General features: G+C 41.8%; 1 protein-coding gene across 2 annotated transcripts in view; it reads left to right on the top strand.

Moving 5' to 3' along the window:
- Nucleotides 1-3403: 3403 nt before the first annotated feature.
- Nucleotides 3404-15399, top strand: part of TMEM200C (transmembrane protein 200C) — a 99247-nt gene continuing 87251 nt past the window's right edge. The window contains exon 1 of one of the 2 annotated variants that reach the window (XM_056518511.1): nucleotides 3404-3612. The gene's annotated coding sequence lies outside the window, so the exon portion shown is untranslated. Of the gene's footprint in view, nucleotides 3613-5513; nucleotides 5619-15399 lie in introns of those variants that run through there. The other variant, XM_056518513.1, reaches the window with a different exon arrangement.

Here is a 15399-nt window from a genome sequence, read left to right on the forward strand (position 1 = left end):
AAACATTATGGCAGGAGACCCAGGAGGACCCCACTGCTGACACAGAGACATTAAAAAGCAAGACTACATTTTTCCAAAATTAACTTGAGTAAGCCAAAATCCTTCTGGAAAAAAAACGTCTTGTGGACAGATGAGACCAAGATAGAGCTTTTTGGTAAAGCACATCATTCTACTGTTTATCGAAAACAGAATGAGGCCTACAAAGAAAAGAACACAGTACCTACAGTGAAATATGGTGGAGGTTCAATGATATTTTGGGGTTGTTTTGTTACCTCTGGCACTGGGTGCCTTGATCGTGTGCAAGGCATCATGAAATCTGAGGATTACCAACGGATTTTGGGTTGCACTGTACAGCCCAGTGTCAGAAAGCTGGGTGTGCGTCCGAGATCTTGGGTCTTCCAGTAGGATAATGACCCCAAACATACGTCAAAAAGCACCCAAAAATGGATGGCAACAAAGCACTGGAGAGTTCTTAAGTGGCAGCAACGAGTCCAGATCTAAATCCCATTGAACACCTGTGGAGAGATCTTAAAATTGCTGTTGGGAAAAGGCACCCTTCCAATAAGAGAGACCTGGAGCAGTTTGCAAAGCAAGAGTGGCCCAACATTCCGGCTGAGAGGTGTAAGAAGCTTTTTGATGGTTATAGGAACTGATTTCTGTTATTTTTTTTCTAAAGGGTGTCCAACCAAGTATTAAGTTAAGGGTGCCAATAATTTTGTCCAGCTCATTTTTGGAGTTGGGTGTGACATTATGTCCAATTTTCTTTTTTTCCTAAATTTTTTGATTTAGTTCCAATACACTCAAAGGGAATAAACATGTGTATAGCAAAACATGTGTTACTGCAATCCTTTTCTGTGAGAAATACTTCATTTTTGTGAAAGAATTCAGGGGTGCCAAAATTTACGGCCATGACTGTATGTGCCACATTTTTTATTTTTATTTTTTAGTAATTAAAAATTTAAAGTCAAGCTTTTGGCATGTTAAAAAAATAAATAGTAAATACGGAGTAATGCCCATGTGCCACTAAAACCACCAGGGACAAGCTAATAGAGTGAAGAAGACACATTAGTAAATCTGGGCCATTGTGTATATGGCTGTGTGGTAGGGAGCCCTGGAGGCACACACACAGCTCAGTTCTTTTGTTATAATTACAGTACAGTATAATAATAATAAAGTACAATAAGGGGGCTTCTGCTGCAACCAATATGACATCAAAACACAGGCAGTTTTCATGCATGTAGTAGGTATAGTCATACCAGGCCTTGAGGCTGCAAGGCTGAGATTCCACTTGAAAAAAATAATAATAATAGTAAAAAGCTATTTTAAATTGTCGTTTTTTTCCGAAGGCTGTCCGGGCATGCTGGGAGTTGTAGTTTTGCAACCGTTGGAGACACACTGAGGGAGATTCATCAAAACCTTTGTACAGATAGAGTGGTGCAGTTGCCTCTAGCAACCAATCAGATTGCTACTTTCATTTTATCAGAGGCCTTTTTAAAAATGAAAGCAGCAATCTGATTGGTTGCTTTGGGAAACAGCACCACTCTTCTTCTACACAGGTTTTGATAAATCTACACCCACTGTGTGGAAAAAAAAACTGCATTACAGGTACAGACATACTTAGCTAAGTAGGGCTATGTTCACACGTCCGGAATGTCGGCATGGAAAATCTCAGTGCGGACATTCCGGAGAAAGTGCAGGCACAATATGACGGCGCTAGGACCGCACGGGAATGCGCCATCTCATAGACGGCTATGCATTCCGTGCGGAGTCCACAGAAAGAATTAACAGGTTAATTATTTCTGAGTACACAGAAAACACAATGGAACTCTGCTGCTCTGGAATTTCCGGCGGAATTCCGCAAGGAAATTCTGATGCGGAATTCTGCACAGAAATTCTGGACGTGTGAACATCCCAGGACCCAGACTGTATAATACTGTAGACTACTCTCACCCCTCCATTTCATGTCTTCTTTGTCATGACAAATAATCAACAAGATATAATAGGCTGTAAGAAACCAATAAAAAGTCAGCCCATGACTGTACAGCTACTGTATAAGGTCCCTTTCACACTACAGGTATCATCCTGTAAAAACCTCCGTTATTACTCCCGGCAAAAAGTCCTGAAAATGGCGGCCAAAAAATCCCATTCATGTTAATGGGATTTTTTGACCATCTTTTGCATCAGGTATGTCTGTTTTTACTAATGTCAGTTAATTTTGCCGGCACAAAAGACGGTGCATGCACTAACCTTTGGTCCGGCAAAAATAATGGTGAAAAAACGGCCGTTAAAATTTACCATTGAAGTCTGTGGGAAACAGATGTAAAAAAACAAACAAAAAATCCATTATCATCCGTTATTGTCCGTTTTTTTAACATCCGTCCGTTTGTCTCAGTACAGCTTTACCAAAAAGGGTTAAAAACATGATTTAAAAAATGGATGTAACTGGTAACAACGGATGAACATCAGGTTTTTTAAGAAAAAAACTACATTAAAGGAAAACTGTCAGCTTGCTCCCCCCCCCATGACAAGTGGTACTGGCTGGGGACGCTGATCAGTTTGATGCTTTCCGTGCCCGGATCCTCCTCAGCCGTAATCTTCAATTTTTGGTATATGCTAATGAGGTCCTAAATGGCACCGGTCGAGCTAACTTGCACTCTGACGTCACCGCCGCCGGCTGCCCAGCTCATCAGTATTTCTTCCTTCTCCCTTCATTACAGAGCGGGGAAAAGAGGGAGAGGCGGAGGGAGGGGAGGAATATTGATGAGCTGGGCGGCACTGCGCCCAGCGGCACTGATGTCAGAATATTAGTTAGCCCGGCCAGTGCCAGTTAGCACCTCATTAGCATATACTGAAAATCGAAGCTTACGGCCGAACAGCGCGGCGGATCCGGGCACGGTAAGCATCAAATTGATCAGTGTCCCCGCACTACCAGCCAGTACCACTGGTCAGTGCGGGGGGAGCAAGCTGACAGTTTTCCTTTAAAAATAAGGCATGATGGTCATCAGTTATCATCCATTATTACCAATTATTGCATCCATTTTTTTTTTCCATCTGTTATTGTATAATAACGGCAATGAAAAAAAAAGCAGGATGATACCTGTAGTGTGAAAGGGGCCTAAAACAGTGTTTTCCAACCAGGGTGCCTCCAGCTGTTGCAAAATTACAACTCCCAGCATGCCCAGACAGCCGAATGCTGTCCAGGCATGCTGGGAATTGTAGTTTTGCAACAGCTGGAAATACACTGGTTTGAAATCACTGGTATAAAAGTTATGTATAAGTAGAGTCCTATGGAGCTGCTGGATCTCAGGTGTAACATCTACTGTGGGCGAAGCAGAAAGCTCAGTGGCGGCCCCTGCAGGCAGGAGAAGGGTACAGCAGGCAAAAGACATTCTCCAGCCTGGTCTGGTCGCAGCACTAAGCAGCCGACAGGAGGAAGGAAGGAGGCTCCAAGCAGAGCATCAGCCCAGGCAGCAGCCTTACAAGCATGTGAGCCGGATCTATAGTGCCAGGAGGCGCTCAATGGAGGAACATGATGAATATCCGATTCCAGGAAGGTCTCACAATTTAGTGCCTGAGCTGTCACCAGGCATTAATTCTCTGCACGGCAAACTGGTGAGTGCAATAATGGATCATGGGCCAGAACAAGCTGTTGTCTCCATCATCAGGGCTGCTGCAACAAATTCTCCAAATGTTACTTGCAGAGTAGTGGAATAATTAACCCCCCACTCAAAGAGTAAAGGTGCTGTGATGCACCCTCCTATGTGTGGACTGGCTTTTCTAGTCTATTGAGCTTCAAGCACTAGGGTCAGAGTTTGCTTTCTATGTAAAACGGATGCATTGATACTAATGATTTATGTGTTGGCAGGGTCCCTTTAAGGGTTGCACTTGAACCCATTTGTATCGAATGCAGAAGCAGGATGATCTTTTTGGCTACAATGGTCCATTGTTGTCTTCTAGATGGAACAAGCTAAAAGTGTAAAGGTTATCAGGGGGGGTCAGACATTTGTTTGGACTTCTTGTCAATAATGCTATTGAAGAAACATAGTCAGTCTCTCCCCAGCCGGAAATGGCTGCTCCAGTCAAGGTTAATAGGGTGTTCTTGACATTCACCCCAGTGCCTTTTTTGTGTGCCATATAAGCTAAATAGAATGCCAATGTCTGGGACTGTTCAGTGTGTAAATTTATTGGTTATATTGTAAGGACATGTTGTAGGGCTATATAAAATCTGTCATGGTTGTGAGAGACATCTGCTGCATGTTTGTTCTCTTTTGTGTAAGCTCATAGCATCAAGGGGGTTCCGCTATTTGCTAGAGCATATAACCCAGCCTGTAGGGGGCCACCGAGATACATGTGGTGAGTGCACTAACTGGAGGTCGCTCCATTCCTCCATGCCAGTGTTTCCCAACCAGGGTGCCTCCAGCTGTTGCAAAACTACAATTCCCAGCATGCCTGGACAGCCGAAGGCTGTCCGGGCATGCTGGGAGTTGTAGTTTTGCAACAGCTGGAGGCACCCCAGTTGGAAAACACTGTTTTATACAGTAGCTGCACAGTCATGGGCTGACTTTTTATTGATTTCTTATAGCCAATTATATCCAATTGATTATTTGGCTGTCCCGGCATGCTGGGAGTTGTAGTTTTGCAACAGCTGGAGGCCCCCCAGTTGGAAAACACTGCTTTATACAGCAGCTGTACAGTCATGGGCTGATTTTTTATTGATTTTTACATCCAATTATGTCTAATTGATTATTTGTCGGCCTGGGCATGCTGGGAGTTGTAGTTTTGCAACAGCTGGAGGCACCCCAGTTGGAAAACACTGTTTTATACAGTAGCTGCACAGTCACGGTCTGACTTTTTATTGATTTCTTATAGCCAATTATATCTAATTGATTATTTGGCTGTCCCGGCATGCTGGGAGTTGTAGTTTTGCAACAGCTGGAGGCACCCCAGTTGGAAAACACTGCTTTATACAGCAGCTGTACAGTCATGGGCTGATTTTTTTTATTGATTTTTACATCCAATTATATCTAATTGATTATTTGTCGGCCTGGGCATGCTGGGAGTTGTAGTTTTGCAACAGCTGGAGGCACCCCAGTTGGAAAACACTGCTTTATACAGCAGCTGTACAGTCATGGGCTGATTTTTTTATTGATTTTTACATCCAATTATATCTAATTGATTATTTGTCGGCCTGGGCATGCTGGGAGTTGTAGTTTTGCAACAGCTGGAGGCACCCCAGTTGGAAAACACTGTTTTATAAGGTAGCTGTACAGTCATGGGCTGACTTTTTATTGATTTCTTACAACCTATTATATCTTATTGATTATTTGGCTGTCCAGGCATGCTGGGAGTTGTAGTTCTGCAACAGCTGGAGGCCCCCTGGATGGGAAACACTGCTCCATGCACTGTATTTGCCTCTGTGACATCTAAGCACTCTCATTCAGCCAGGGATCTTCTGCTGCATGAATACATTTGTATCTATGTTGAATCTCTATGGCAACGTGTAGATGAGCACACGTGACATACACACAGAGGCTTGCAGCTGGGAGCAGTTCTGCAGGTTCCAGAGCTTCTGATGTGCTCCTGCGAGTTTCAAGGACTGGGCGACTATGTCACCAGGGGTGAGTAGGCTTAGCTGGCGCGGTAACAGTGAGGGCAGTGCCAGGAACCACAGTGTGCATCCTGCTTTCTAACCTAGGGGAATTCTTTCCTGCATTCTTGCTAATCGCTGCTCAGCTACATTGTCATTTTCTTATTCCAAGAGACATGGAAACGTGTAATAGTCACCGATATACATAGATTTCTCCTTTGCTTTTGTTTTGTAATGGATGTGTATTGAAGCACAGATCTGGCATGTTCATAGTATATGATATATAGGTGTCCTTTTAGGCATTTTGTAGCTGTGTTATATAAGGGCGAGAAGTGCTGCTGTTATTGCTCCTATGGAACTGTTTCCCAGTTAAGACTTGAAGCAGACGGCAGGGTCATTTTAATGGGCTTCACTATATAAACATCATTCCTCGCCACCCTCTTTTCTATTATACTAATGCGTAAGCAGTTGATGCTTTAGTGACCAGAAAAGGTCAATGGCTGGCTCCAACGATTATCACTATACTTCTCACCATCATTTATATCAACACCAGTAATTCAATTCAGAATAAACAATATTACATTTGCAGCAGCACATAATAGGCTTTATATTAAATGCATAGCATATTTATATACTACAAGCGTCTTCTGTTAGATATTGGTACAATAGTATCCCTTACTCCATACAAAGGTTAAATGTATTCATCTGTCTACACTATCTTCACACACACACGTACTCACACGTGCACACAAGCACCATGTGGCCCGCTAAGTTTTTCCAGCAGGGCTCAGACATTAAATAGATTTGCGTCATTAAATGACAGGGGTAATATTAAGGGTGATGAGCACGAATATTTGCAATTCGAATATTTATCGCAAATTTAGCATATTTGCGAATATAGCGCTAGATATTCGCATTAACGAATATTCATATTTCCCCCCACAGAACACATCACAGTGATACCTGCTTCAAGCTAGTGGTCTAAAGAAGGCTAATCTACTGTTTACTGTATTAGACTGGAGAGCAAATATTTGCGAATATGAGAATATGCAAGTATGCGAATATTCGCGAATATCCTCATATTCGCCAATATCGTCACTAAAATTAGATAGGTAGATAGTGACGATATTAGCGAATAGGACATGACAATATTCAAAATGAAAAATGTCATAGACCCATTATCACTTCTGTATAGACCAAGAATATTAGGAAATGATAGATAGATAGATGGATAGATAATATAGATAGATATATAATATAGATAGGTAGATAATATAGATAGATATATAATATAGATAGGTAGATAATATAGATAGATATATGATATAGATAGGTAGATAATATAGATAGGTAGATAGTTATCCGCATGCGCATATGCGCATGCCAATTTACGCAAAGCGAAAATATCTGCGAATATATCGAATATGCAAATTTCCCAAATATAGGAGGAATATTCGTCCATATAATCGCAAAATATCGCAAATTCGAATATGGCCCATGCCACTCATCACTAATTAAGGGTATATTCACACAGGGCAGACAGAATCATTTTTTTTTATTATTTAAATGAGTTTGTTTTGTAAACACATAAAGTTCTTCAAGCCCCAAGCCTTGGAATAGAAGGGTCACCGAAATGTTGGCACCAACACTGTCACATGTGTATTTACCCTTAAAGATCATGTATGTCAATGATGTGAATTCTGTTTCTTAAATGCATGATTACTTAATGGAATGTTTTACATATTGGCGTCTACTTATTTGTTTTTTTAGTTTTGTTTTTTTTGTATGCGTCTTTGAAACATAGTTATCAATATATTATTCTGAATATTGTGTGATTTACCAAACAATTTATCTTGGTTTTTGTCTTAGTTGTCGCCAGTGTCTATATATTTTTCCACTTATTACACAGAATATAAGGTATCATTTATCAGGTCCTCACAATCGTCTTGACAGCATATGGGCCATAGCCTAATAGCTGTGAAAAGCACTTCTGTCACTACACGTAGCAGAATTGAGTCATTTAAGACTTTGTGCACACACCATATTTTGAACCTTATTTTGGGTCTCATTTTAGTTATTATTTTATCCAAAAGCAGCAGTGAAACCAACACCGAAAAAAAAACTATAATGAGAAGATTTTCACCTTTTTCTGTGTTTTGGACCCACTGCTGGTTTTGGTAAGAATACCAAAATAAGGCCACAGTGCAGCCCCAGATAAAGCTCTGAATACTGTATTTACACCCTTACATATACAGTATACGCAGTATATAAATATAAAATCTTAAATCACAAAACAGGTATCAATGTGATCATATTGTTAATTGTGAGTCTATAGAATTTGCACCATACTGTCCTAGTACACTTGAACCTAAGGAATGATAGTCTAGCCCAGAGATTCCATCCTTTTCTAGCTTTCAGGGATGACCGATGGTGTTAGGTCACAGTGGGCACAAAGCCTATTTAATATATCTTTATTTAGATTGCTACTTTGTATCAGAATTTATAGGCCAAAACAATAGTCTAAAATATGAAAGAGATACAAATCTTTCCACCATTGTTTTGCTCTGTTTAGGTTTTCACTCCTGGATTTGACTTTTGCCAAATGAAAATGGCCTTAAAGAGGTATTCCGGCCCCAAGACATCTTATCCTCTATCCAAAGGGCAGGGGATAAGATGTCTGATTGTGGGGGTCCCGCCACTGGGGACCCCCGCAATCTAGCATGGAGCACCCACCTGTAAGCACTGCAGGAAGTGCTGGAGGCTCTCAGTGTTATGCCTCCCGACCACGGGGGGTATTGTGATTTCACGACTTCGCCCCTCAATGCAAGTCTATAGGAGGGGGCGTGATGGCCGTCACACCCCCTCCCATAGACTTACATTGAGGGGGTGGAGCATGATGTCCCGAGGGGGCAGGGCATGACATCACAAGGGGGCGGAGTCGTGATCAAGATAATCCATCCCCATGATCGGGAGGCAAAAGACTGCAAACCTCCAGCGCTTCCGGCAGTACTTACAGGTGGGTGCTGCATGCTAGCATGCGGGGGTTCCCAGCGGCGGGACCCCCGCGATCAAACATCTTATCCCCTATCCTTTGGATAGGGGATAAGATGTCTTGGGGCCGGAGTACACCTTTAATAGGAATAATGCATTAAAGAATTACATAGATCTTACCCCAATTTCACCAGGCATTAATATGGGTTTGATCATAGTGCCAAGTTTCAATAATGTAATGACATCCCTGATGCCACTAGGGCACATTTTTATTTAGAGCTGTATCAGCTGGAAGTCACATTCAGGGGCTCAAGAGCCTAGTAAGTCATGTGAAAAACTTTCTGGGGAGCACTGATCTAACCTGTTATAGTTTTGGCACAAAAAAAATATAATAAAAATAAAAAACATGGTGTACAGATGGTCATACACATGTCTACATGGAACCATGTTTCTGTTGGGGGATTTGGGATTTGGTATGTTACAAAAAAATGCCCATGATAGATTATCTGTAAAGTCCCTGCTGTGTCCATTCCACTTATTTTCCTGTAAATACTTGGGTCATGTCACAGAGCAAATTTTCATTGGAAAGAAATATTTGTTTATGAACCATAGACATAAATCATGTAGTTAATGACCATCATTTCCTGTCGGATCATTGCCCTTTATCACTGCATTTGAAGGCCAAATCATACACAACAGGGTTTATGCTCTATTACCTACAATTTCTGGTCAATAGCGTTGATATTTTCCCAGGCATCATATTGCATATTCTTTTATGTTGCTGCTTATACAATCCTCCCATGTGTTCTCGTCCACTGTGTACCAGTAAAAAGAAACGGCTTCCAAATACTGAGTACAATTAAAATAATAAAAACTGACAGTAGAAAAGCTCATGAAAACCATGCAGCTATAGTAGATCATGGGCGATTGCCTGCATCACAGTAAGCATATGTCATTGTGCTAAGCCTTGTTTCTGTACAATATAATATTTTACTGCATTGACGGCAAACAAAGCTATTTTGAAATTGGTGATGTAGGTACTCAAGCAGTTTAATGCTTATTATGGTACACACAAAGAGGCCAGGTATTGGCATTGGCCTAGTGCTAGTTTATTTGGGTTTAAAAGGAAGTAACTTAGAACCTAAAAACTGAATGCAAATGGATATGATTCTCTCTTCTTGCCGGGGGTGCTGCTGAGGCCCCATCCACTTTTGCTGCACTAAGAAGGAGCACATAGGGAGCAAACAGGTTATGATACATGTTTAGGATGTAGGGGAAGTGTTGTACTGTTGCTTTGTATGTAATGTCCCAGCAGCCTTCTTTCAAATTTTTCATTTGAACTCCAGAATACTCCTTTATCAGACCCAACCTGAATAGCTAAGGAAATAGGGTTAATGAGAAAAATCTTTGGCGCTTGCTACATTTGTATCTGATCTCATTCTCCACTCTTCTATCGGGACTTGGAAACATATGCCAGGGTAAAGTGACATAATTCTAGAGTGGGCTGCACCAAATGAAGTGCACATCTCCTAATACATTTGGCACAGCTTTTGCTTTCCATGAACTGAAATCTACGTCAGCTTTGATCTAGAGTAGATTTATGACATGGTATATGCCAATCTCAATTAAAATGCTATGGCTCATGAAAGGTTGGAAGTAATCTAGTATTCTTATTCTTACTGTACTAATTATGCAAAAATTATTATGCAAAAAATTATTATGCAAAAAAAAAAAAAATATTGACTAGTCTGTTCAAAGCCATTAAGGGAGAGATGGTTGGACTTAGAAACCCTTCTTAGGGTGCATGAACACCACATTTTTGCCATACAGTTCCTGTATATAGTTTCAAGTTAAAAACCTTATGGAACTGTATAGAAAACTGTATGCATTGACTTAACATTGTAAACGGTATGTCAAACGCATCATCCGGTTTAGTCCATTTTGTGTCGTATACGGATGGTTTTGTCCGTTTTTTTTACCCGTACCCAAAACCGTAGTCTACCAAGTTTTTTGGTCTAGGTGAAAAACTGTATTAAACCGTATACGTTTTTATTTAATATGGGAGTCAATGGGAACCATACAGAACTGTGTGTGTGCGTACTGTTCCATTCAGTTTTTACCATACGTTTTTTTTTCTTGGAATTTCAATCAAACAAGTGAAACTTTATTCAAAATGGAGTGAAAAGTTAAAAACATATAAGTTTTTTTTCTTAATAAACGGATGCAACCGGACATCATTTTTCAAACCGTATACGTTTTTCAACCGTATATGGGTTAAAATTTGTACACGCGTTTTGATACAGCTTTGTCAGGTTTTGTGGAATCCGTTTTTCATCAAAATCCTGATACGGTAACTGTAATGCAAAAACGTGGTGTGCATGCACCCATACAAAACTTTCTTGTAGCTTCTAGAAGCCTTTGTGGGGAGGATCATGTGACCTGTCTCTCATACGCTTACAAATTATCCACCAGAGGTGGCAGAACAGAGAACATAAACCATTGCACATCCTATTTCCTACAGTGTATGCACAGCCATACAAAGAAACACAGTACATGTAAAGCATGTTTCAAAGAGTACCTGTCAGATCCCACACACACACAAAAAAAATATATATACAGGAATGTGGAAATAAAAAAAAAATCTACTTGCCCAAGGGATTAAAACAGAGCCCAATCTACTTGTCCCTCATGAAGATCCACTTGTTCGGGCCAATTTTCGCTTTTCCACTCTCGTGTTTTCCTCCTCGCCCTATAATAGCCATAACTCTTATTTTTCCATCTACAAACTCATATAAGGGCTTGTTTTTTTTGTAAAACCAATTGTACTTTGTAATGATACCTTTTTAGTTTTCCATAACATATGCTCCGAAACAAAAAAAAAATATTGGCGAGGTGAAATTGAAATAGAAATTTTCTTTTTTACGCCAATTTCCTTGTGGTCAGTTAACATGTTATTTTAATACTTTAGGTCGTCCTGATTACAGCGATACCAGATTTGTAGTTTCTGTCATGTTTTACAAATTTAAAAAAAAATCTGAAATTTTTCAAATTCTTTTTATTGCTATTATCTGACTCCTGTAGCTTTTTTTATTTTTTTTTCTCCTATACGAGGCTGTATGAGGGCTCAATTTTTGTTCTGTTCTGTTTTTTGTATCGGTACCATTTTGGTATTGATCTGACTTTTTAATAGCTTTTAACTTATTACTGGGATATTATAAAAATTGCAATTCTACGGTTTATTTTTTTTTTTACCGTAGGGGATATATAATGTTATATTTTAATAATTTGTACAATTACGCACGCAGCGATACCAGATATGTTTATTTTTATTATGTTCACATGTTTTTATATAGGAAAAGGGGGTAATTTTAACTTTTAATATGGAAGGGGTTAATGTGTGTCTTTTAAACTTTTATTAAACTTTTTTGTTTACACTTTATTAGTACCTTAGGGGACTTTTAGGAGGAATCATTAGATTCCTCATACAGATCAATGGAGTTCTACTGAACTCTGTTGAACTCTGCACACTCTGTGTGATCTGTAGTCCAGCCAGGCTCTCTCAATGACATCGCCACGGACACCAGGGAACAGAGGTAAGCCCTCCGGGTACCTCTATAGTGGATACTAGCCCACCAGGGAGCACTCACATGTCCCTTTAGACACTGCTGTCAGCATGCTGGCTATTAGCGGCAGCCCCCGGCTACTGAAATCAGCTGGGGGCTGCAGAGTATGGAGCGGGCCTGAGTTGGGAGCCCGCTCAATACTCCCCTCTGAGCGCCGCCTTGCTTGTCGGGGGCTTTCAGGTCCGGCCCTGCTTGCCCAAAGCAGAGCTAAGGGCCTGAAAAATTCACCTGCCCGGCGCCCGAAACTGCATGTTCCGGGCTTCGGGCAATAGGAATTCCACATCCCTGTGTGTTTGTGTGTGTGTGTGTGTGTGTGTATGTATATATATATATATATATATATATATAATATACTGGGGCTTCACAATATATCGCAAAAGCAATCGAATCACGATTTTTGTGATATAGCGATACAGCCCCCCGGGAAAACTTGCGATTATCTGCTCGGGCTGGCTCACGTGTGCTGCATGCGGGGGCCGGCCAGTGCAGGTAAAAACAAATTTAAATACTAAATGTCAGTGTTTCCTAACTAGGGTGCATCCAGTTGTTGCAAAACTACAACTCACAGCATGCCCAGACCAGCAAAGGCTGTCTGGGCATGCTGGTAGTTGTAGTTTCACAACAGTTGAAGGCACCCTGGTAGAAAAACACTGAGCTAAGTAAAAGGGCACAGGGAGAAAAAAAAAAAAAAAACTTCTGCTCACCTACTCCCGGTCCCTGCAGATGTCATTTCTCTCCATGCGGTCTGATGTCTCCCCTCTTCACCATTTAACTAGTAGGACCTTTCCCTTTTCAGCCAATCACTGGTCGCAGCGGTGTCACGTGTCAAGCCAGTGATTGGCTGATGGGGAAAGGTCTTTTTCGGCAGCAAGCACACTAGGTTTCCCGGATCCGGTGGGAGATTTGAAAGCCTGCAGTACAAAATATAATGGCGGGGGGGGGGGGGGGGTGTAATGTGACAAGGGGGAAAGATTGTGACAGGGGGGGATGTGACATGGAAGGAAGATTGTGACAGGGTGGGGATGTGACATGGGGGGAGAATGTGGCAGGGGGAATGTAACGGGGGGAGAATGTGATATAGGGGGAGAGTTTGACATGGGGGAGAATGGGACATGGGGGGGAGAAGCTAACATGAGGGTGAGATGTGATATGGGGGAGAATGTGACAGGGGAAATGTGACATGGAGGGGAGAATGGGACATGGTGGGGAGAAGGTAACAGGAGGGAGAGATGTCATATGGGGGGAAATGTGACAGGGGGGATGTGACAACGGGGGGAATGTGATAAGGAGGAAAGGTTGTGACAGGGGGGAATGTGACATGGGAGGAAGATTGTGACAGGGGGGAGAATGTGAGGGGGGAATTTGACTGGGGGGGGTTGTATGTCACAGGGGGAATGTGACAGGGAGAATGTGACTGGGGGTGTATGTGACGGGGGGAATGTAATATGGGGGGGAAGAATGTGACATGGGGGGAGAATGTGACATGGGGGGAATGTGACTAGGGGGGAGAATGTGATGGTGGGGAAGGTTGTGACAAGGATATGTGACATGGAAGGAAGATTGTGACGGGGGGAATTTGACGGGGGGGGGGTGTATGTGACGAGGGGAATGTGACATGGGGAAGAATGTGACAAGGGGGGGAGAATGTGACAAGGGGGGGGGGGAGAATGTGACAGGGGGAGGTGAGAATGTGGCAGGGGGAGGGGAATGTTACAGGGGGGGAATGTGCCAGGGGGAGGGGAATGTGATAGGGGGGGGAGAGTGTGGCAGGGGAGGGGAGAATGTGACAGGGTGGGTGAGATGTAATATGTGGGGACAATGTGGCAGGGGGAGGGGGGAATGTGACGGGGGGTGATATGTGACAAGGGGGGAGAATGTGGCCGGGGGAGAGGGGAATGTGATATGGGGGAGAATGTAGGGAATGTGACAGGGGGGTGAGATGTGATATGGTTGGAGAATGTGGCAGGGGGAGGGAGGAATGTGACAGAGGGAGCGGGGAATGTGACAGGGGGGGGTGAGATGTGATATGGGGGGGATAATGTGGCAGGGGGAGGGGGCATGTGACATAGGGGGAAAATGTAATGGGAGAAGATTTTACCATGAGGGGAGAATGTGACAGGGGGGAGATAGAAATTAGATGGGGAGATGTGAACTGGGCGGTGGGCATAAAATGGTGGATAGTTTTAAAATGGAGGAGATTAGACATGAAATGCCAGGATTTCACCATTTATTTATTATATTGCATCGCATATCGAAATCTCAATGTTTAGGCCCATAATCGCATATTTTCCCCATATCGTGCAGCCCTAATATATACACATTTTCACCATGTACATCAAATGTTATGCCACTATCTCCTACATTTATTATAGATACCTCTTTTCATTAGCTCACTGTGTTAGAAATCCTCTCAGGGGAAGGGGATATGTCCCTTCCTTGTGGTGGTGGGAGGTGATTGGTGTGTCTGCTCATGTAGCCTTGTTCATGAGTCATCTCTTGTCCATGACACATGGACAAGTCTGATGCTGCTGCAGGACTGGTTGCTGTCCCAGTAGGTATGGGGACCCCTAATGGTGGGATTTCCAGGAGCCATTTTCTTTATAATTTTTTTTTTTAAATGTAATCAACCATATTGCAAAAGATCTTTAATTTTTTTATCAGTAACAACATATAAAATGTTTTTGGATCTGACAGTGCCCATTTACCACTCTGTACTCATTCTGGATTCCTGCAGTGGGAATTTTTTAATGATGACTATTTATAATTTTTTTTTTTTCATTTTACATTCAGAAACAGCATGAACATTGCAAAGGTTTATCTTTTTTTAAATCAGTGTAAAGGTATCTATAACTTTAGGGGTTAACATCAATGTCTCACTGTTTTATTCCAGTGTACTAAGTAACTTTATAAGAGGAAATAGCCTGTGTCTGCTATATGGTCAGCAGAATTTAGACTACAAGATTCTGTTTTGCTGACGATAGAAGTTGCTTTTATTATACTGCTGTATCATAGAAATTGTTTTCTTGTGAGATGAGAAGCTCCAGTATTATACTTTATTCATTTATTAAGGTGACCCTAGTCAGCACAGAGAGTCAGGTCCATAAGTATTCAGGCAGTGACACCAGTGTCATTATTTAGTCTCTGTACACCACAATGGATTTGTAATAAAGTCATCAAGATACAATTGAAATGTCGTGT

The sequence above is a fragment of the Hyla sarda genome, chromosome 5 (genome assembly GCF_029499605.1).
Source record: "Hyla sarda isolate aHylSar1 chromosome 5, aHylSar1.hap1, whole genome shotgun sequence".
In the NCBI taxonomy this organism is placed as follows: Eukaryota; Metazoa; Chordata; class Amphibia; order Anura; family Hylidae; genus Hyla; species Hyla sarda.